The sequence below is a fragment of the Haliaeetus albicilla genome, chromosome 17, assembly GCF_947461875.1.
Source record: "Haliaeetus albicilla chromosome 17, bHalAlb1.1, whole genome shotgun sequence".
In the NCBI taxonomy this organism is placed as follows: domain Eukaryota; kingdom Metazoa; phylum Chordata; class Aves; order Accipitriformes; family Accipitridae; genus Haliaeetus; species Haliaeetus albicilla.
This window is the reverse complement of record NC_091499.1, coordinates 12,767,373-12,791,170: the sequence shown is the minus strand read 5'-3', so window position 1 is coordinate 12,791,170 and position 23,798 is coordinate 12,767,373. Positions and strand designations below refer to the sequence as shown.

At 44.7% G+C, this 23,798-nt stretch overlaps 1 protein-coding gene across 3 annotated transcripts in view; it reads left to right on the top strand.

Moving 5' to 3' along the window:
* BACH2 (BTB domain and CNC homolog 2) overlaps positions 1 to 23,798 on the top strand; it is a 197,100-nt gene that overhangs the window by 100,800 nt on the left and 72,502 nt on the right. For all 3 annotated transcript variants that reach the window (XM_069804871.1, XM_069804872.1, XM_069804873.1), the window contains one exon: positions 3,956 to 4,107. The gene's annotated coding sequence lies outside the window, so the exon portion shown is untranslated. The remainder of the gene's footprint in view (positions 1 to 3,955; positions 4,108 to 23,798) is intronic.

The window sequence follows — 23,798 nt, the reverse complement described above, 5'->3', positions numbered from 1 at the left end:
AGGCCGTGCGTGTTTTCTGACATAGGTATCGGTATCATCTTGGGTTTAATTTACAGATTTCAGAGAGAGATCCCACACTAGATGTCAGGAGTACTGCAAATGCCTTCTCAGCCTCAGGCAATCCTTCAAGCAGTTGCAGGCTACAAATATTCCAATGAAGCTGTTTCAACCAGAAAGAAATATTCTTCAGCTTCACTCAAAACCACACAAAACATAAAGAAAACACATTTGCTAATCTGTGATGGTATTGCATGTAACAGACTGGGATCCTTGACTTCGCTGGGATGAATTTCTGCACACGTTTGTGTAAGAAGCATTGCACTCCACCAAGTGAGGCATCACTTCAGAAAACACCAGCTCTGCACATCTGTGCTCACTTCTCCCTGCTCGCTGCTGTGCAGCCTTCCTTAAATATTTTTTTTCTCCTGTCCATATCTGTGAGAAGTTCACCAACTTGTCTTGTCATGTGGGTTCATTTTACTTAGCCCTAATTTTACACGCCCATTGTGAACATTGCTGTGTTTGCTAGCCCCACTGTGTATTTGTTGCTCACCTCCCTCATTGCCAGCCCAGCTTCTCTGGTTTTCTCGAGCATGATTACGCGATTTTCTGTGTCTGAAACATCTTCCATGCTAAATGGAGTAATGCCTACGTAAATTCATCGTGCTCTTCTCAAATCATCTTTCTTGGTTTGTTCACTGCAAACTGAAGAATGTAGAAGTTTTCCTCCTCTTAAGGTTCAAAGCTCTTGTTATTTTACATTAACAACAAAACCTCTCTTTGAAATGCACCCTCCGTATAACAGAAATCCAAGCTGGAAGGTGTTTTCTTGAAGTAAGTACTTTTTTAGCTTCATGCTTCCTTCTGCCATTTGTGGTGTCTGGTACATCTTCCTTCACATTTGCATTCTTCAGTGCTAACTTGAGCTGCCAAGCAGTACTGGAAGCCCCCAGAAAGGGGGATAAAAGGTAACCTGGTTCAAATAAGTACAAGAGGTTGTTAAACAGTGTAAGTTTAAAAACAAACAACTTATAATGTCCGGTTCAAAGTGATGTTGTTTTTCTAGCTTTCTCTGCAGCTGTGAAGGCTGGTGCTTCATTTTAAAATAAAGATAAGGTTTCCTTGCACCCCTTACGAGTCCAGGAGCTGGGTCTTCAAGTTGACGTAGATGAATGATTTTGTGGGCTCTCATGATCCTGTAACTGATTGCCCATGTATGCACGTCTGTGCTGAGACCTGAGACCTTGGTGTGAGCAAGCCTTGGAGCAGAGAGTGCATCCTCCCCTGCCTCTGGTCCAGCTCTTCCCATGCTGTAAACCTGGCCAGTCAGCATGTTAAAATGCTGAAACTCTCTTCAGTGGATGCACTGTTGGCTCTTCATTTCATATAAGCTTAGTTTTCCTGTATTCCTTGTAAGTTTACAGCTGTAGCGACAGTTTTGCTTTTAATAATTTGCCTGTTTCAGAAAGAAAATTCTTTTATCAAATGGGAAGCATGAAGAAGCCCTCATGTTGAGCGTAGGCGGGGGTTAGGTTTCATTCTACCCTAAGCTGACCCCTGGGCAGAGAGATTCCTGCTTTCATGTTTTAGATCATGTGTAAAACCTGATGCTGGCTGGATCGTCGTGCATAGGGCAAGAATATCTAGGGAACATGGGGCGAGATATGGAGTGAGACATTTGCAGAAGGGAATGAAATGTTTGGGATGCAGCCTCATGCTTTCTACAGCAGTGACCATCAATCACACCTTCTCAGAAAAGCATGGCACTGAAAGTCTTCCTCTCCCCTTTTTTTTCTTGTCTCCCTGTTCCCCGCTTCTGTTTGTTCTCCTTTCCTTCTGATACACTGTGGCAAGTGCAATTTTAGCTCAGAAAACTAACTTGTCCTTGAAAACACAGAGCCTTCCTTGGTTTTATTCCTTTGGCCATTGAGTAAGCAACAGTTATTTTTGTTCTGCCAGTGATTTATGACTGAATAGATTTGGAGTTTATATTTTTAGTTTTATAGGCAATTTAGATAATGTATATTTGTGACCATAAATATTTGGTCCTCTTACAGTCTGTCAATGAATGTTACGGCCTGTTGGAGAAAATTATATAAACTGAAGAGACACAAGCATTGTGTTCCTAGCATAGCCTCATAATTCTTTTCAAGTACCCATATAGGTAATCCTTAAAGGTAGTAGTATTTTGAACATCTGTTGGTATATCATCTAGGAGGGTGCCATCTAGAAGAAATAACCTACTTTTCATAAGTGATCCAGTTCTCTACAAAGCTTGGTGTAAAATGCTGTAGCATCAGTGCTCAGAAGGTATTGAACGTTTTTAGCAGGAACTGCACACTTACAAAAACCAACAAACTTCTTTCATTTGCACTGCTTTGTGTTATTTTTTGACTTTTTTGTGGAGTCAGTAGACATTTATTGAGAAACCATAAGTTTTTACTGAAGAGTTAATTTTGCAGATTTCAGAAAAATAATAGGAGTTTTTAAAAAAAATCTAAACTTTTGCTTTTTTATCTTCCTTCCCCTCACCTACTCCTTTATCTGGCTTTAGTTTGTGGTAGTTCTGCAGCCACAGCCCTTACAGTGATCCTGGGAAGATAGATACATGCCACTGCTTGTACTGCTGCTGTCCCCTTCTGTTCAAAAGGAAATCATCTTCCTTTCCATTCCTAATTGCCAACTTTATTCAAGTGAAGAGTAGTTAAGCATTCAAATGTTTTTCCAGGAAAACAGTAAAGTGTTGAATACTGGCAACTTGAAAACTTCAACTTGAAAATCCCTGTAACTTAAAACTAGTTACTTCTCCTTCCACAAGGATTTCCTTCCCACCCTCCTCCCCAACTACTTCAGAGTATGACCGCTTCCTTGATATGTGGGGGAAGCCTTTTCAGTGTCAGCTGGGACTGCACGTTGGGTGGGATCTGGGCTGTGTGCGGATGCTGGGACTCCGGTGCTAATCCCCCTCTTCCAGCCCCCCAGCCCCAGCTCTGCTCTCAGCAGCCCTCCCTGTGCCAGAGCCTCCCCTCCGGGGACTAAGCCCCGAGCCCCTTGCACGGCAGCGGCAGCACAATTAATTTGCTGCGGGCACACGAAGCTTTTACTCCCTCTCCAGTTTTCTTTTGACACGGACTGGCGTGACAGGTAGCTTTGCTTTAGGGCAGATGGAGGAGTATGACACACAAAGCATTAACCTGAGGATACTGAACTACACAGATGGCGTTTCTTCTCTGAAGCTCCCCAGAATAAGGCAGAAACAAAGGAACAAATTTGATGTTCCTAACTTAAATTCCTTGATAAAATCAAAGCAAAGCTTTGACGAAAACAGTATTAATTGTTATCTAAAATCTATTAGATCATTTTGCTAGTTTTGTTGGAACAGCTTTCTGGTGTGATGTGCAGTTTCATAGATCCACACAGTGGTTTGGGTTGGAAGGGACCTTAAAGATCATCTAGTTCCACCCCCCCTGCCATGGGCAGGGACACCTTCCACTAGACCAGGTTGCTCAAAGCCCCATCCAAGCTGGCCTTGAACACTTCCAGGGATGGGGCATCCACAACTGCTCTGGGCAACCTGTTCCAGTGCCTCACCACCCTCGTTGTAAAGAATTTCTTGGTATGTGTGCGTAAGTATGCACATACCTGCAGTATGATCTGGTAGAATAATCACAGAAGTGTTAGTTCATCTGTTCTGTAATTCTTCTCAGGGGTCTCATATGTCTGGGCGCTATGCGAATGCAAGAAAAACATAGTCTTTATTGTAAGGTGCCTACAGCTTAAAGGTAACAGGAGGTATGTAATGGGCATAATGTAATTGTCATGTTTGACATAAAGACCTTCTGCGATTCAAAAAAAAGGGCCTCAATTTTTAGAATTAGAAGGGGGCGGGGGGAAGAAGGGTTTTGTGAAGATTCAGTGCTTGCATTTTTTAATGTCTGCCTTTATTTTATTTTAGGTTGCTATTGACTGAGTTGACGGAACATTGCCCTACAAAGCATTGGAGGGCCTCTTCTTAATGGATTGCTGCAGCCCCTTAATTTCTCCATTGATCCTGTTCCCTGCATCGTGAGAACATTTTAGCCAGCGCAGAACCTAGAAGAGTTACATGTAAGTCACGATTCAAATTCCTTTCTATTTAAAGAAAAAAAAAAAGAAAATAAAAAGGTCTTGGGGAGGCAAGGTAGAGGCAGTAAACATCATAGTTTAGAAGAATACTGTAAAAGCTGTAATTCAACAGCAAACATTAGGTGGTGAATAAATTGTTATTGAAGTAGTTACTTGCTTTTTTAACCTAAATGATGATTGTCATTTTGAAGGCTTTTCTAAGTGTTCTGCTACCATAGTAAACCATAGCAAGAAGTACTTAAAATAGCTTCTCTTCGCCCCATCCCCCTCATTATGCTTCATTTTTCTCCACAACTGGGGAAGCGTGTGTACACTTACCTCGGTGTGCTGTGCTGAAGCCGCACGTGCTCCGTGCGGGTTTGGAGGCCATCCTTTGCTCAGCAGGACTGCAGGCATCCCTGTATTTTTCCCATCATAAAACCCATATCCGCCTCCTTTGGGGTTTCCAGAATACTTCCCTCGAGGAGCCCTGGCGCTGCTTCTCCTTTCAGCCTGCTGCCGCAGAAGGCTCTTTAAGCATCAGTAGTATCTTCATTGCCACCTCCAGCTCCTTCCAGGGGGAGTTACCTGCTCCACCTGGCTATAGGAGGGTGGAGAAAGCCATGCACAGATCTACTAGGGACAAAGGGGCTTAAAGGGGCTGCAGATCCCTTCCTGTCTCCTCAGTCTGGGTAGTAGCTCCTGGTGCTTGTTATGTACTTTGATTTTTCCTCCCAAGATGGGGAGCACCTGTGGTGCTGTGCACACACTTCCTCCCCCATCATGGCTAAATCCTCCTCTGAAACCTCGCATGGCAGCAGCCTGGCACGGAATTGGTGGGTTATTCTAGAGGGGAGAAATTGGTTTGACCCTTTTTAACTTGGGAGCGGTTCAAACCCTAATTCTGGGATGGATCTGCAGGTGGAAGAGGCCCCTGGACCACTATGAGGATGGCATGGATGTGGTGGTCTGTGCTGTCCAGAGGGTGGGGCACTCCAGAGCTGCCAAGTTTGGAAAAAGGCTTGAGCACAACTTTATTGCATTCATTTTTTAAATAAAACCAAATCTTGTTGTGGTTAGGAGGTTTTTATCTTTCTGATGGTGGTATAGAGCAGTTCGGCAAAAAGCCGCCTGAGCCAAAGATAATGCAAAATTGTGTTCACAGTGTGGCACTGTTCCTGCCCTTGTTTGTTCACTGCAGTAAGAAATTCATATGACACAGTTTAATGATTAATCAAGACAGGGCAGTGAGCTGACCACAGCACTCATTGCTGATCAGTTTTTCTTGAATGCCTACGAAAACCATTTTTAATCTTAGGAAGTGATTTGTAGTACTACTAAAAAAATAGGAATATTTTGGAACTGAAGAGTTTATATTAGATTTATACCTTCATTTGAGGTACTTTATTTGCTTATGTGACACTAAAAGTATTATTTAAAACAAGAAAAGTCTATTGCAAAAGGAGGACAGGTTTTTTTAATGCATATGGAAATTCAGTTTCTAAAGAGAGGACAAAATTTTTCTGGTGTGATATATATCAGCAAAAATAATAGTGAAGTAGTAGGCAATGAAGAAGGGGTAGTAACAGCATTTGCTGTTAAAGAGGCCTTACAAGGTGTTGGTTTGATTTTGTTTTCCGAAAAAGGGAGAGCATTGCCATTTCATTGTGGGCTTGGCAATATATGGTGCAGTCATTAATCAAACCCCTGATAGCAGGAATCCTCTGACTCCAGGAAAATTTTGGATCTGGCTTGAAACTTGTTTCTAGTGTTTGTCTTAAGGGAAGAAAACTTGAAAGTATGAGTTGTAACAGCTAGGCAGGCAGAAACAACTCGTTCATTAGTCCTACTTAGCACCATTGCCATGAGGTTTGGAAGCCTTATTCACAATTTTTTGCAGGCTTTTCTCATGATGTTTGAAAAGGTTACCATTAGGCATCTTGCAAATTCACTATTAAAAACCCTTTCAGAGAAACTAACTTTAAAAATGGCATCCTTCTTAAGGGACTTGAAAAAGCAGCCAGAAATTGAATGGACATAAATGGAAAAAAACCTCTCTCATTCCAAGAAGTGCATAGGAAGTTTTGTCTTGCTGCTTCTTGTGCTGCAAATAATCAGAAGTCTCCACTTCCAACAGTAAAATCAGGTCTGAGGGCCAAATAAACTTGAAAACCATTGTAAGGACATAGGAGCTGTCATCAAATACGTGCTTTCTTTACCTTTTTTTTTTTTTTTTTTTTACTGTGGTTGTGTGCTTGAGATATGCCAAACTTTTAAAACATGATGTGTGCTCTAACTCCTAGAAAACACGTGCATCACCTCGCAGGTTGTAGGCTGGTGGGCTGATGTTGCACCCATTGTGCATGCAGATCTGTGCTGGCAGAGGTAGATGCAAGGGCAAGCTGCTGGTTGCTTACTTAATTTCTCAGTGTTTCCTGCTGTCTGGCTTTTTTTGATAACAAACTCTGCTTGTAACAATTACCTTGTTACAGCAATTCCCATAGAAAGAAGCAAACCTTCCCTTGTTAATTAGCCCTGTTGGAAAAAGCAGTTGCACAAGGTTGACCTAGCTGTAACAACTGTATTCTTCTTGCTTTTCCCAGGGTGCAGTGTATTTCATAAACAAGTATACCTTCCCCACCCTTCCATTTATTATTTAGTTTTTATAATACTACTAGGATGCTGATAGATGTGATCTCCATAAAAATAATACGTATTGATGTTTGAATTCAAAGCAGAAGGTATCTTCCTTGTTCTGACAGAGCAGATTGCAAAACCCTGTTATGGTGCGTGTGCCAAGATAAAAACATTTCTCCAGGTCCCCTGGGAATTAAATCTGGGCAGGTTAGACCGCATGTATTATAATGAGGGAGTACAGGAATTAGGGAGAAGCTGTGCTTTTCTCTGAGCAGCTCGCAGTTTGTTATCCCGAACGGTCGCTAGTGGCAGAGTACGGACGGGGCTTTGCTTGGGTGCTGGGGATGTGGCCGTGCCTTGGAGCAGACGCTGGGGCAGGGCTGCTGGCATCCTAATGGAGGCGGGCAGTGATTCCCATCGATTTCCACACTCTGCTCACGTTTCTTCATTTTGTTTTACCTGTGTGTGTTTTCCTTTAAAAGTGGCAAAAATAACACCCCAATCAATGGCATTCTGTGTCTAATAAATTGTCCTAATTTGTACTGCTTATGCAGTGTTGAGAATTCAGCAGGGGCCTTTAAGTGCTTTGTTCAGGGAAAAAAAAAAGGCAACCCAAACCTCGGAAACCTCTGCACACACAAATTTTGTATTTGCTAGTTATAAGTCCTTCAGAATATTTCAAAAAAATTTTAAAAAGATTTCTTGAAATCTGTCCTACAACCATCTGTAGGCAGATGTAAATAATGTAAAGTTTTAAGATGCAGATTTTGGTGATTAAATGTCTGTCACCCGCCTACCACCACTGCCTGGGAAAAATGCATCTTTTCTAAAATCTGCACCAAAAGGTCAGGTAACTTGACTGAATTAAGAAGGAAAATAAAATTTCTGAAGGCGAAGTCACATCCCTTTGAACATTGACTTAACAAACACTCCTGACTCTCAGTACCAAATCCACTTCCCAGGCGCCATGGCCGTATCTGAGGACATGGGTGGTTTTATCTTACTGGATTTTGATGTGAGATGTGGCCATGTCTGGATTTCACGATTTTTCTCGTATGTTTTCCTGTTGGAGTGCTGTTTTTATAGTGGAGAAGGCATTTTCTTACCCGTTTTATGGTACCGACATATTAGGGCTCTGCACCTCGTGCACCATCGCATGGAGCATCTCCCACCCCGGGGAGCTTCACGGCCTCCCATGGCATCCTGTCATGGGTGTCGCGCTCAGAACTGCCAAAAAGCATTCACCTACGATGTAGGGGAAATCTCTTTTGCCGCTAATTAATCCAGTTACTCCTCCTGCCCTCCTGTTGAGAATACATAAAGCCATTGACCGCTGCTGACACTGTGTCGGTCCCTGGGTGTGATCGGGTGCTCCTCAGCACCATCAGTGCCTCTGTACCGGAGGCAGGCTGCACCCCCAGCCTGGGTGGCTGGGGACGGCTTTTGATAAGTGTTTGCTGCCAATATATCTGTTGATTAAATGTATATTTTTATTTATGTATACATACATGTGTGTATATATATAAATGAAATACATATATTTATATGTAAAAATAGTTTTATACATCTAAGGATGTAATTTAAAAAAAAATTAAAATGGGCATCTGGACAGACATATTCAGCGTGGTGTGAAAAGCGCTGGTGTAGCTTCATGCACAGCGGCTGTGCATGCCCACGTGTGTGGGCGGTGAGCCGACGTCCCTCTCTGGATGTTTCTGACCCAGAGCCCCGTGCCGGAGGCATCCCCATCCGGGTACACGCAGCGACCGCGGGCCGTGTGGCCAGGAGGAGCATCCTGCTTGTGCTTAAGTGGGTACGATGGAGGAGGGCGGTGGTGTTTGTTGCAGTATAGCGCGCCGTATGAAACCGAATTATTCTGACACCTCTCCCCTTTGCTGCCATTGACCACAGGTTTGTTTGTTCATCACCCCAGTGGTGTGACAGGCCGCGTGGGCGCGCGGTGTCATTGATCTGTTTACTCGGCGTTTCCCACGTGGCTGCCGTGTTGTGGCGAGGACTTTTATTTTTCGCTGCGGCAGGTGACAGCCCGGTTGCGTGCGTGTGTCAGCCCGAGGGACTGAGTCACAGCCCTCTCTCTGCCCGGGGCTGGCGGCAATTCCCCTTACCGACGTGGGGCGAGATGCCGGCCCATCTCCACAGGACAGCTTACCTGCCCACGTGTTTCTTTATTATTTTTTTTTTACTGAAAAGACTGAGAGATGGTGATGGCGAGATCAACTTTCTCTGTAACCCAAACCAATGAAAAGTAAAATCCATCTCACCGCATCAGTTTTGTTTTCACTGCTGGTTCAACCTATCCTCTCCCCCTGGCAGAGCCCTGCACAGTCATTCAGTGCCCGGCTTGGGGGTGGTGTGGTTGTTAGCTCACTGGTGTATGACCCATTTATTTTCATAATACTTAGATACCCGCGCTTCTGCAGCATTCAGCACTCGGGTCCTACGACCTAAATCCTTGCCAGAAAAGCACACACCTGATTTCAGCGGCGTGCATGGAGAGAGGCTGGCTCTGTGCTTGGCTTGTCAGGGGCTGCGAGAAGGCGATGGGCCGCTGGGTCGATTAATGTGCAAGCGCAGGTAAAGGTACATTTTTCCAGAGCTGGCACTTTGTCTTAGATTATGTTGTTAAATATCGATTGCTAGCTTATGGGACATGTTTCCTGTTATGATTTGCAAAGGGTTGAGAAGTAAAAGTGTTGTAGTGGATGCTTTTCTGGCTATAATAACTTGGATTTTCAGAGACAGCAAGGTAATTAATGACATCAGATTGTTCATTCTCCTTTCCCAATCCCCAGACATGGCATCACATATACTCTTGTTGAATCTGATCTTAAGACAGACCTTTTTTCTTATTGAGTTAGCTTTCTGCAGGTTTTCAGATGATAATTAGGTTCATGCTTGTGTTGCTTTCAGTAAATGGAAAGAGAATCAGGCACAGGACAGACAGGAGAGTAAACTGCCATCATAGTAGACCTGGGAGCTTTAGGTATAAAATTAAAGAGTAATTTGCAAAGCGACTTGAAGTAAAGTGGATTTAAACACAATGAAATCATCCTTGACAGCAATTTGTTTGAAGTTCTTCTACTGTTATGAGTGTAAAGGGATTTTTTTTAATTGCCGGTTTCTGGGTAGAGTATTCAGCATAATTTCTCACAGGTAAGTGAAGCATTAACTCCTTGTACCTCAGTAGTTTGGGCAGTGGAGGGATGTCGTGGTTTAAGCCCAGCTGGTAACAAAGCACTGAGGCTGCTTGCTCACTCCTCCCCCTGCAGTGGGATGGGGAGGAGAAAACATAAGGAAAAGCTCGTGGGTCGATATAAGGACAGGCAGGGATCACTCACCAGTTATGGTCATGGGCAAAAATCAGACTCGACTTGGGGAAGAAACAAAATCAATTTAATTTACTACCAATCAAATCAAAACAAGGATAATGGGAAGTAAAACCAAATCTTAAAACACCTTCCCCCCACCCCTCCCTCCTTCCCGGCACAGCTCCACTCTCGGTTCTTTCTCCCTCCTCCCCCCTAAGAGCACAGGGGGACAGGGAATGGTGGTTGGGGTCAGTTTATCACATGTTGTCTCTGCCGCTCCTTCCTCCTCAGGGGCAGGACTCCTCGCTCTCCCCTGCTCCAGCGTGGGGTCCCTCCCACGGGAGACAGTCCTCCACGAACTTCTCCAACGTGAGTCCTGCCCATGGACTGCAGTTCTCCACGAACTGCTCCAGCATGGGTCCCTCCCATGGGCTGCAGTCCTTCAGGCACAGACTGCTCCAGCGCAGGCTTTCCCATGGAGTCCCGGCCATCTTGGGGGGCCTCCGCTCCCCCGCTCCCCTCCCTGGGCTGGGGGGGACACAGCCTGCCGCCTCACCGCGGGCTGCGGGGGCAGCCCCTCCTGCGGCACACCTCCTCCCCTCCTTCCTCACTGACCTTGGTGTCTGCACAGGGGTTCCTCTCACATCCCACTCCCCTCTCCGCTGCAGGTTTCCCCTTTTAAATCTGTTCTCCCAGAGGCACTACCACCATCACTGATGGGCTCAGCTTTGGCCAGCGGCGTGTCTGACTTGGAGCCGGGGAAGCTTCGAGCAGCTTCTCACAGGAGCCACCCCTGCAGCTCCTCCCCTGCTACCAAAACCCCACCACACAAACCCAAAATGGGAGAAACTGAGAGTAGGGAGAGGCACCTTCTTCATTTTATCATTTCAAAATCAGTCAGTGGTCAGCTAACTTAGAGAAGGACTCTGCCAGGTAACTGAGAGAAAACAATCAATCAAATGTGTGAAAACCCAGCAAGATCCCGGATGGTAGATACACACTGCATGCGAATAGCTGTCCAATGTTTAATAGAATATAATGGCACTCTAAATACAAGCTGGAAAAAAAGTAACAGCAATTAGCTAGTTTGCATCCCTTGTTCAGATGAGCCATGAGTTCTGGGGTTTTTGCATTTATATACTTTTGCTGTAGGTGTTGGAAGTGTGGGTGGCCATGAAAAAGCAGTGGTTACAATAAGATTTTCCATTTATTGCCCTTTGTGTACAACTAAGAATAAGATTCAAATGCTTCAGAATTTGTAGAGCAAGCATAATCCTTCTCTTAGCTCTGATGACTGGCTCGCCTGCAGCTTCAGCTCTGTCTGGTGAGTCCTAAGCTTAAATGCTTGTAAATGGGTCTGTGTTGGAAGGAGAGGCAGAGTTTACTTGTGGTGTGGTCTAGCTATGTTAATTCATCAACTTCTTATTTGAAAAAAAAAAGGAGTTAATGTTAGTGCATAAGTAAGATGTGGTGATGAAAGAATTTTGGAAGCAGAATTGTTCTGCTCTCTGGAAAAAGTAGCTTTGGAGAGGACTGAAAGATCTTTAAAATCAGTCCTCCAAAATTTCACTGGTGTAACTTGAACTGTTGATCCAGAACTTCATCTTCTGGCAAAGAAAAACAAAAAAAAGGAAATTACACAAATCTGCTGAGCATCAAGAAACAAATTCTCAGGGTTAACTTTTGGCATGTAAAATCCTTTTGGTTTGGTTTTTAGGGTGACAGTATTGAAATATGCTGTCTCGGTAGCTTTTCCAGGTAGTTGCACTAGTTAGGAATCGGCTAAACTAGTTGCAGTGTCTTGAGCTACTAAATCTGTTCTGACCACATTAATTGATACGTCATCTCGTGGCCAAGAGAAACATTAAAGAGAGATGTTGTCAGCATATGCAGGGAAATTCGTAACTTCATGGTGTCAGGTTTGGTGCTGTCCCAGCTTCACTCATTAAGTAGCCGTGGCATTTCCAGAGACTTAAGTGTGCCTGTGCACGTCAAGCTTCTCGGTTTGATGTCATTCTTGCAATGGATGAGTAGAGAAAGCATCTATCCAAGGGCTGCAGAACCAAAGGTAGAGGCTGAAAACTTGCTTTCTGCTGTGTGGCAGCTTGAGCTTCACCACTTTCTTGTCGCTTCGTGACCTTTCCAGGTTTTCCCAGCTTGGCAGGGTAGCAGAAGTGTTGGTCTTGAGAATCGGGCTGTGTAAGACAATAGGTTTTCGCTCTGAGTAACACCGCATGGTACAGAGGATGTGGGGTGCTGGGGGCACTTAGAGGCACTTGCGCTTGTTCCATGGAATAGCCATGCTGTCGGTGGTGAGTCTTTTATTATGCAATATGAAATCCCTTTAAATTAGCTTGGTGTAACCCTCCCTCTATTCTTAGGAGAGCTCAGTGCCTATCATTGCTGCCTTACTTTTGCCTTTTTTCTGAAACACGCATTTCTGCTTTTACATCTGTACGCACCCGTTGGACCAGCTCCTGCCATGATACAAAGTATGAAAGGCAAGAAAGCTAATGCAGTAATCAGGCTTTTAAATATTTCAGGTGTGAATGGGCAAAACTTCAGCAATAGTTAGTTTCCAGGGTGGTGCTTGCTGCAGGGAATTACATTACAGCTGTTACAATCACCTGCATGTCTCAGTCCTGTAGGTGACCAGATGCTGACAAGCAGCATCAACGTTTGTTGTCATTTTTTCTGTGGAATTTTCCCTTTTTGGTACAGAAGTAGAGGTGGGTTTTTTCTCTTCCTCCCCCCCCCTTTCTACTGCTACGCCCGATGCAGATGAGTTCAAACCTGATGGCTTTGAAGATAACGGCAGGAGAGAGTGTGTCATGCGGCAACGGCACTCACGCGCCACTCACTGCTGCCGTGCTTTCCAGCTGGATGAGACACGCTGGTCTTTTCCAGGGGTATCGCCACACCGGCTATTTTTAGAGATGGCACATAGGACGCGTTGTGCAATTATCAGTACCCGCTGCTGGGCTCTTCATTTTTTCCCTTGTATGGTGATGAGGTTTTTCAGGTGTTTACCTTTCTCTTGAAGAGGTAGACGGATCTCTTTTTGATTCTTCTAACCACTTGCAGAGCTGCTCTGTGGAGTCTGCGGAGCTGTGTTTTCTGTACACAGCCTGAAGGGAACAGTCCTGCATGCGGCCACTAAATTAAGATCAGTATAACTGACCGAAGCAATGCAGTTGAGATTTTCAGCTGAAGAGCTCTAACAACCTGTTGGGTTGCATAGCAGTAGATCTGCTATCTCGGGAAACCCCCAGCTTGGTTTTTTTTAACTTTCCCACAGCAAACAAGCTGCACTCAGGCATTTTTACAGTTGTCATAAACTCTTTCTATGGTGCTCAGTTTCTGGAGTCCTTTAAACAGCCAGCTTGGCTGTTGCTGCTCCCCATGATGTATGGGAGGTCCTGGGAGATGGCGGCAGCAGATCCCAGTCAGCCGGCGATCCCCTCCCACACACCCAGGGGGAACGGTGGGTGCTCAGGGATGTGGTGCAGCCTCATGATGGGAGCAGAGCCGGACAAAGCAGTTGACTGCTGGCTTACCCCTGTCGGTTTCTGGAGGAACAGAGCTGGCCGGTTGCAGGGTCCTTAATGCATTGCTCAAATAATGCAAAAACATTAGCAATGGAGATTTGCTGTAATGGTGTATTTTAAGTGCATCTCTGCTCTGCCAGCTTCACTTTTAATGCACTCGGTTAAGGAATGCTTTGGAGGTTGCTGCTAATGGATGAATCTTCCAGAAAATTGGAATTTTCAGATAAGATTGACACTTTGGAGTGAGAAATATAAATCTAATGAGAGTATTTCAGCAGAGGTTTGTAATTAGGAATGAATGGAGGGAATTTGTGCGCGCAGTCTGCAAAAGGGCACAATGGAAGGTGAAATTGCACCCTCTGTGCTGAATGAGGGATGAAAGCCAATGTATCAGTGTCATGGCATGACAGTGTAGAGTATAAATGATACTGTCACTGAGTGCTGCAGAAGGTATCAAGGGAATTCCACTCCAGTAAATTACATTACTTAGACAGACCTGAAGGCATTGTGTCTGAATGATTGGAGGGAAAAAAGGTTGTCAGCACAAAGCAGAAGATATTATAGAACAACTGGCTGCAGGGTTGGAAAGTGCTATTTTTCTGATATTTACCATGCAAAGCTCTTCAGATGCTTTTTTACATTTTTTTGGTTGAATTACAAATGTATTGATGAAGCAATAGTATTTTTTGAGATGGTGTTCGGAGTGGATACCAGCCTGCAGCAAAGTTTGAGCACACTCAGCTGCCATTTTTTCAGTAGGAATTGGGACTCCTTCAGACCTGGGGAAAAATCTAGTTGTGTGTTCCCAGCTCAAGCAGTGATCTTTATGCATTGCTTCACTGTGCTGAGGACTTGCTTTTTGGGCTGGATTTTGATTATGGTGGAGTTCTAGCATAGGTTTGTGGGGAGGGGAAGGTTGTTACCATTCTCACTAGCAGTGTCTGCGGCTGGATTGTGGTGTGCAGCAGCAGATCATGGGACACAAACTTTATATTCATATTTAGAGGCACTCAGACAGCGTGGCGAGGTCTGTGATGCAGGCGGCTAGGACCGTGATGTCATGGTGACAGTGCAGCAAAAATCCAGAGACTTCATCCCTTTCAGTATGCATGTGCTGACACATCATACACATGTGTTCCTCGCACTGTTTTGCTCATTGCCCACCCAAACCCACTGCTAACACCACCTTGCTTTCCCCAGCCACAGTGACGGTGTCAAGTGGAATAGTTATTTCTCTCCTTTTTTTTCTCTGTAATGACCTATTACATCCACCCTCACAGGGGCAGTACCTCAGAGACGGGACTTAACTGCTTCTCTGTCTCTGTTCTTACAAGCAGACAACACCTACAAGCTCCTGTCATTTCCTAGTTTGCTCATGGGTGAGACAGCCCGGCTCCCACAGTGCTCCCAAACTGCTGCTCGACGATAAAACAGCTTCCCCCCAAAGATGCTACGTTTCATTCCTGCAGTGCATAATAAGCCCCGTCTGCTTTGGGCTTCTTGTAAAACTTCAGCAGACTTTGTACTGCTTAAAAACATATTTTTCCACTTGCCTACTCATGAAAAGCATCACTGAAAGTGCATGCTGTAAATAATGATAAGGGAGCAGGCCTCGTTTCTCCTCTTCAAAACTTGATTCTCAGCAAAGCCCACACATGGCAGGAGGATGGACATGCAGCACAGTTAAATTAGCAGTCCTTAGCATAGGGTTCTTTACCTAGAAATACCATTCCAAGTTGTGGGGGCATTAACCAGGAAATACAGCCAAACTGAAGGGTACTGATTTGGGGAAGGTTGCGGTTCAAATGCTTCCATGGAAGTGGCCTGTCCTCCTCAGGATGCAGGATTCAGTCCTTACAGCCCCTAGCTGGAAACCATAGCGTCAAACCTACAGGCAGTGTGCAAAAGCAGTGAGGCTTCTGTGGAAAAGAAGATGGCCTGTGTGGGATGGGATTCAGTAGTACAGCAATTTATTAGCAGGTCCTGATCATAGCCAGAGGTGAGTGGGAGGAAGCAAAGTGTAATTTGTATCTATACTTCCCGCATTAGAACTGGGCTGGAGTGGCCCAGGGTGTAGGACTGTGTCTGTCTGGATAAAAAGGGGAGTTAAGATGTAAGAGATGTAAAGTTTTTCCTTAGACCATCATTGCCATGGGAAACTACTATGCCTGCTTAAGCACTTGTTTGTAGCGTTATTAAAAATCTGCTGTTGCTCACTTCTGTGGTATTTTGTGTCAAAAGCTGGCATTTTGACACTTTTTTTTTTTTTTTTTAATGTTGGGAAAGCACATGCTGTTTCTTATATTCAGCATCATTCCTGCGGTCATGATTGAGCCACGTTTTCAAAGTGTGGTTCTTTGTAGTCATCCATCAATCCACAGAAGACCCATTTGTTCTCGCTGCCCTAGCTATCCATATGATGCCATTTTCCTCTTCCCACGCTGGTCCTGTGGCATGAACGCCTATAACCAGCACCTGTGAAGTCATCAGGATCACTCATGGGAGCAATGGATGCAAGACTGGATTTTAAATGCTGCAAAGTACCATGACTGCAAAAGTAGGGTAGAGGGGGAGAAGGAATGACCAAACTCTACACCTTAGGGAATACTGAGAGACTAACCAGTATTGCTTTAACTGAGGGACATATTGAGCCTGCTCAGTCAGATCTATATCCCCTGGCAAATGTATTTTGTTGTGTAAATGGCTCCCTGCTGTCCTAGAAGACTATCGCTATCTTTTCCTATCTTGTACAATGGATTTCTAAATAATCAATCTTTGTGCAGGAAAGTTGTGGTTCAGTAAGCCCAGTTTGCTAACGAGTCAATGGTTTAATCTTAATTCTCACTGCTAGTGCTTTTGATAACACAGGGCTATAAAGTTTGACATAGCAGAAACTTCTCCATAAACTCTGATTTGCTTGCCAAAAAGTCAGACCATTACCATTAATTCCCCTCTTATCATTAGTGTTATTAAACTGACGACTGATGTGTAAAAACTGCCATTTGCATGAAGTTCCCAAAACTGCCGTAAAAGAGACTTTTGTTCTGACTTGGTAAAGAGAGGGGGGGAAAAAAGGGCAAAATAACGCTAGTTCTAACAGCAGAGATGTTCATATAAAGACATGTTCTGAACAATAAGATCATTTATCCATGTATGACATAAATACATCAGAATTTAAATAATGAGAGATCTTGTGAAATGCAGCAAAATGCACACCACTGGCATTGTGAAGTTTCCCTTCTCTAAAGCCCTATTCTCAGGGAAAAGCAGCTTTACTTTTGCTTTGAAAATCCATTATCATAAGCCATTTTTTTTAAAACACTTGTCTTAGTGCAATATTAAAGCAATTTTATACCCTAAGAGCAGCTCTTTTGTAAGGTAAAGTGCAGTCCCGTGTGTGTATGTAATTGCGGTTTATAATACTTCTCACAATCCTAATTTCCCCCAAATTAAGAAAACCACTCACCTTTTTAGGCTTTCCTTTTCCTAATTATTTTTTGTTCCGCCTGTTTTTCTTTCCCAAAAGATCCTTTTTTAAAACTCCCTTCTTAGGAGAAGAAAAAAAAAAGGCACAGAATGCTTTCTGGATTCATTGCAAAACACTGCTTGAAGGAAGCATTTTAAGAGTTTAGGTTAGAAAGTTTCTGCCTCTTTGAAACTGCATGGGTGACACTGCTATTTTGGGAGGCAGTGCCATCTGCTTGTTCAACCAAAAAGCGGGGAAGATGTTCCTAGTTCTGGCATAGACTTTTGGGTTGATTCCACATAAAATTCCCGATCGATCTTTGCTTGTGCTTGCCCCCTCTATAAGCTGGGGAGAGCAATGCCACTCACCTCTTCCACCTTCACAGCTCCCAGGGGAAAGGTGTTCAGCTCGTGGTCCATGATGAGTAAGACATGGTTGTTCACAACAGGCACAGTCCATCATGACGTATCAGGTCCACAATTCCTCCCCGCAGGTGTTCATGTTGCAAGAGCTGTACTGAGGAGAAAGAGAGAGCAACGTAGCTCCCAACACCTGATGCCACAGGTAGCTGCTACCTGCAGGTGAAGAAGAGGGTCTTTGGGGGAGGTTTGGTTGGGGTTTGCTGGAGGAGTTGGGTGTTTGTTTGCTTTTGAGTAAGAAAGAGGGAGGACAAGTTTTCTGGGGTTTTCCTTGCTTTTGGGGGGAAAAAAAGCAGGAGGACAAGGTTCCCTGGAGCACAGATCAACCATCCACCAGCTAGTGCAGGTGTAAGCAGTGCGGGAGCTGCAGAGGACAGTAAGGCTAGGTGGGGAGGAATGGCAGGACTTGTAGGGAGTGCAGATGGGTTGAAGGAAGAGGTTGACATGAGTAAGGTGGAGTCTATGTAGTATGTACCGTGAGTCTGTGGAAATAGCACAGGGAAACATGGAAACGTGAGGTTACTGCAGTCCTCCATAGGTGATGAAGACATTTCTCTGAGATAAGAGAGATTTAAGTCTATGTTATATTGCTGGAGTATTTGCAAATACGTATGTATCATCGTTACAATATCTTCCTGACTGGCAAAATGTTTCATCCAATCTCTGTTGACAGAGAAGATTGCCTACTGATAATTGCTTTGCTTAAGTGTCTGATAATATGCCAGAAATGAGAGCATTCTCTGTTAGGTCATCTTTAATTATGCATGTACCACCTGTCAGCTTTAAATCTGAAGAATATTGGTTTTCTCATTGGATTTGGAGTAGGGAAAAGAAGAGAGCCTTCAACAAGAGGACTAGGCAGTTGCAATCAGTGTGCCTATGGGGGAGTTTCACAAGCAGTCTCCTCATCCTCCCTAGTCACGGATACCGCTGTTGGCACATGCGGAAATATTTGAAATATTGCCTAAACTAGCTGCTGTAGCGATGGTTTTTGCAGGAAGAGGATTTCAGACCATCTGTTGCATTTCCTGGTTTTCCTTTTTCCCCATTTCAAAGGGAGAGGGAGCACCGAGTTGGGGGAGGACATGTGGCAAGTAGTGGCTTCTTTGGCAGCGCTGGGAGGAAATCCCTTCCGAAAGACCTGCGGGTGGGTTATTCACTTTTACACTGATTAAAGCACACAATAAAACTAGTCAGGCCAATGAAGACATGCCAATCTAATAGGAAACTAAGGGCTCAAAAGACTGAAAAATGATGAGGATGGGTGCTTAACAGGGTTGCCAGTACCAGACCAACTTATGATATTAAAAATCACCTTGGAGATGAAATTTTATCTTTGTACAGGGTGGGGAGGCAGTAACTGTTTGGGAATAGTTGAAGGGATTTTCAGTTCACGCGAGAATACTAGCTGCTTATTTGGTACAGTAAAAGATTTTAGGAATCTCCTGGGTTTTCTGGTCTCCTTTACTCTGAGGCCAGTCTGGAGAGCAGGGAAAGGGTGGTTCGTTGTCCTCAAAAATGTACCGTTTGTACCGGAAAACAGGAATCGTCTTTGTTAAACTTCTCACCTGCCTTGGCAGAAGAGAACATCACTTCCAGTGTGGAATGTTGTTCCTGCTGCTTCTTGCCTATGTATCCGAGTGGCCGACACTTCCCCCTCTCTGGGATTTTGGTTTTTAAGCTTCTGTCATCACTGCCTCAGCCTCCTGGAAAGAATTCCTCAGTTACACTGGTTAGCTGACACTGATTGTTTTTCCTGGTAATACCTTCAGCCAGTGCTATTTTTGAAAATCTGGGATTTGGAACAGTAGGTCAGTTTGTAAAACAACAAGAATGAGTGAAGAGGGACAGATGGCTCTGGATGCGAGAGCATGTTTCCGTTCATCTCCCATTTGGCTTTTGCTGATGCTTTGTCGTTGTGTGAGCATTTGAGGCTGTCGTTTTGCATCGGTTAAGTAGTAGATGCTCCTTTGCTGCAAAGATTGTCCTGTGGCACACGTCATGTCCCCCCCTCCACTCCTGTGGGGCTCCAAGGCAGGCTCCCTCTGCAGAAGCTGGCAGTGCGTTTGCACCTGAGGACATGGAAAGGGTTTGGGAGAGAAGTGGATTTTCTGCCTAGAAATCTGGCTGCATTTTTTTCTGACCTTTTCTCCCAGCGACTATTCTGGACAAAGCTTGCCTGATTATTCCTTTGCTCAGCATAAGGTTGCCAGACTCACCTTTCTTTGCTGTTCCTGTGTAAATGATGACAACTTCTCCATCCTCTGTTGTGCTGTGGGATTTTCCTCAATTCTTAGACAGAATCTGATTGATTCAGACTTGCTTACTTCTTTCTCTCTGGATAGTGGTTCCAGCAGCATCACCTGGATGTATCTGGACTTTACAGAGCTGAAATGGAAAAGTGTGTGGGCAGTGCCACAACCTTTTTTGCTCGCTCATGATTCATTCAGCCTTTCTTTCCAGCCTCCTATTGCAAGCTGAAGGGCTCTCCAGTCTAGCAGTGGTCACTGGAAGAAACCTCTTTCATACAGGCTCCTTCATTAAATACAAGGATATATGCATCTCATTATCCTTGTGCTACTGCTGAGTTGTGCAGCACCACTGGACACTGCAGCAGATGTCCTGTTCACCAGTTTGAGGAACAACCATACTTGAGTGAATGCAGGACTCTGCTTTTGTCTCTGAAAAACTGGGCAACTAGATGAGATTTAAGGATACCTTTAAGGATTAAAGAAATTTTTACTTAAAACCAGACTTGAAATAATTAAGCAAAATTGCCCCCTCCCCCCCCCCCCCCCCCCAAAAAAAAAATAAAACAACAGCATGCCCTAGCAAGGATTTTTCTGAGCTCTTCTGGCTTACGAGATGTGGCTTACATAGTCCCCAGGTCTGGCCAGTTCTGGGGGCTCTTTCTTGCCCTATATTTTATGGATGATTACTTAAACTACCTAGAGCAGTGTTTCTGGAAAGCCTTCCTGTTCTCAAACCCAAGATGGCATCGTCTCCCTTGTCCTCTCTTATGACCACCTACCCCTTTTTTTTCCTGGACTCTTCAGTGGAGCTTGCCCAACTGCCTTGGTCACAGGAGGGGCTTCAGCTATCTTCTTCATTTCTCACAGGGACACTTGCTTAACATTTCTCTTGTAGCCTTTGGTGTGCTGCTGGTTTTAGGCTTCATGCTTTTTCTTTCTCAGTTCACTCTTAAAAACACTACAGTAAAACTTTTCACATGTCAGGTTTAGTATCTGTTATAGTAGAAGCTTCATGCAGGATTCATACTTTCCCTTCCATAGCAGTGCAGCAGTGCTTGATAGTGAAGCTGGTGAAATTCAGAGCGATGTGTTTACATTGATATATCCAACTGTATACACTGCTAATTTTAAGAGGAAGGGGAACTCTTCATGGGATAATTGGTTTTGCCATATTTATAGACATGACCTCTTGCTGAAGGATGTTTTTACTGACTCCAAGTCGGCTGCTGACAGCCGGTATTACAAGAGTTCATTGTGAGTCTCATGGTCTGTATGTGCTTATGTATACACAGCACAGACAAGATGAAGCCACAGAGAGATAATGAAGGCAGAGATGCTAAACCCTGTAGCAGTGCTTAGTAGTGAAGCATTTGAACAACCAGCGTGGCCCACATTCCAGCTCCTGTCTAGGCTGTAACAATCAGGAAAATCACTTTGTCCTTTAACTGATTTTACCAGTCTGGATGAGTAGCCAAGAAGTCAAGGTAATCATCTCTCCCTTACGTAGAGCCCTGGCAGCAGCAGCACAAGCTCCTAAATCAGGTGGTTTGCCTGTACCCCCACAGCCCACCCGTAAATGGGAATACTGCTGTATCTCCCTCCATGCCCTTTTGAGGCGTAGAGGCAAAGCGGTGTGTGGATCGCATAAGTATCGCAGTCAGGTTTTGCAGTGTTTCTGCCGCAAGTCAGTTGGCAACACAGTACTGTAGATCAATGGTAAATACATGCAACCTTCTCGAAAAGTTCAAGTGGGCAATCAGAGCAAGGCAAGTGGTTGCTTTTACACTTTGGTTGCAGAGCATTTGTGGAGGGATTTCAAGGAAACCTCTCGGTAGCAGGAAGCTGCTGCTGCAGGCATTCGATGAACGATCTGCGTAGTCATCTTCTGTTCCTAGTGCCTCCTTCCCTGGGCTGCTTAATAAATATGTGAACATGGCCCTTATCAGCCAGGCTCCGTTTCTTTCGCCTGTGCTAATGTGCCGTTATTTTATGTCACATTGAGTGAGGAGGGAAAGCAGTGATACGAAGCCTTTTTTCCCTTTCCTGAAATAGAACTGATGACCACAGCTTAACAGCATTCCAAGAAAAATACATTTGATTGAAGGTGGCCAGAGCATTCCCTGAGATGCTGCATAAGGACATTCGTCCTGATAATAACTTGCCTTTGCCATTTTCAGAGCAGACGTTCCTATTGCAAATCCCGTGTCAGCTCACTGCCGTTAATATGCACACACGTATATAAAGGTACCTCTTTGATTTCCCTCCAGGCTGCCTCCCCTCGCCTCCCACAAAGGCCCGAGGGCTGCACGGGATGCCCACGCTGCCAGCAGCTCCATCTTGAGGGGTTTCCTCCAACAGCACCCGCTTGGTGCCCTTCGGTGCCCCTTTAGCCATGGGGGGTCTGCTCTGCTGTGCAGGAGCACGGGTGAGCTTTTTGCACACTGCAAGCTGGAATTCCCTCTGGGCCACTGCAATGAATATTGCAGAAACCTCACCGAGCAGGGGAAGGCATCGTGCTTTTACGTGCAAGGGCTTGCCAGTTCGAATCACGTCTGTTGTGTTGCAGAGGGGAATATTGCTCTGGTTGCAGTGGGTTAGCGGAGTACTAGCAAGTCTCATTTGCAAGGGGTCCTGGGCTTCAGTCTCATCTCATCTGTCACCAAGAGAAGGAATCTACTCTGACAAGTTCTGCAAATGCTGGTTTCACTTTTGGTTTTTGTTCCCCAGCCATGTCCTTTGTTTCTGAAACGCTGTTTACATACCACAGATTTCTTTTTTTGTGCAAATCGATTAGCTTTAATTTCTTCCTCAACTACCTGATTTTTATCCCATTGCTTCACCAGCATTCTGTTGTTAATTCGCATGATATCTGATAATGCGATGTGATATCCCTCCCTAGTTAGCAAAATGTTAGAATAGCTGTTGGCAGCTTCTGGAAGAGTAATTAGCAAGTAGGAATTACACAAAGATGTGCACACTAGCCTAAGTAGGCATTTTCCAGCTGTCTGCAAGTTCAAAAACTAGTAGGGACTTTTCAGGCTGTAACACAAAATTAATTACTTGCTACTAGAAAAGAACATTTACAAAAATGTGTAGTGTGCGATCAGGGCTACTGTGTTTTTTTCCTTAATTTGGAAGTGGACTCCTTTATGACAGAGAACAGGATTTTTACAGTATTTGGTAGTCATTTTCCTGAGAAGACAAGCCTTTTTGTTACAAGGGGATGCCAAGCTCAAACTCAAAATAGTAAGCCGCCTAAGAAAGCACTTAGGGCTTTGTGTACATCAGTCCTCACGCCATTGGGCATAGTGCTGCCTTCCATGGGGATGGCATGATGCAAGCGCCTTTGTGCTGGCTGCCTGAGCCAGGATCCCCAGCTCCGTGTGCATCCCGGTGTAGCCCAGGACATCAGTGTTTCCTTTCTCTCTAATGTGCAAGAGTTTCTGTCCACGATGCTTTCTTTAGAAAGCCATTTGCACTGCTGTGCCTCTGTTTTGCATGAAGAAGCCCACGTAAATCAAATATAGCTGCACAGCTGTGCTAAAAGCCTCCTTTTTATCCACAGGCAGCTATTGTCCACCAGCTTTTATTTCTCCTCTTTCCTATTCTGTTGCTCCTCCAGGATCAGCCTGAGGGTGGCTGAGTTTTGTTTGCTCCCTGCCATAAGGTAGTCAGTCTCTGGCGGTGCGATGGAGAAAGGGGGCAGGCAGAGGGGAAGCATACGGCTGGTGCATTCAGACTGCTTGACAGTTTTATTTTAAGCTCAGGCTCTTGCCACCTCCGTAGCCTCTTCTGCTCTCTGCCTCTCACTTGACATCTCTTGTACCTAATTCTCTAATCGGCTGAATTATCATCTCTTGGCACCATGTCCTCACCTACTCTCCAGCTTCTCACCAGCGATTACTCCTCCCCTCTCATCTCTTCTCTACTCTGACACTTCTCCCTGTTTGTTTCTCTGAATGCCTATGACTTTCCCTCCTCTCGCCTCCCATTGAAAAAGCATCATCCCACCTCCCAGTGGGGAAACGGACAATTTCCAGGAA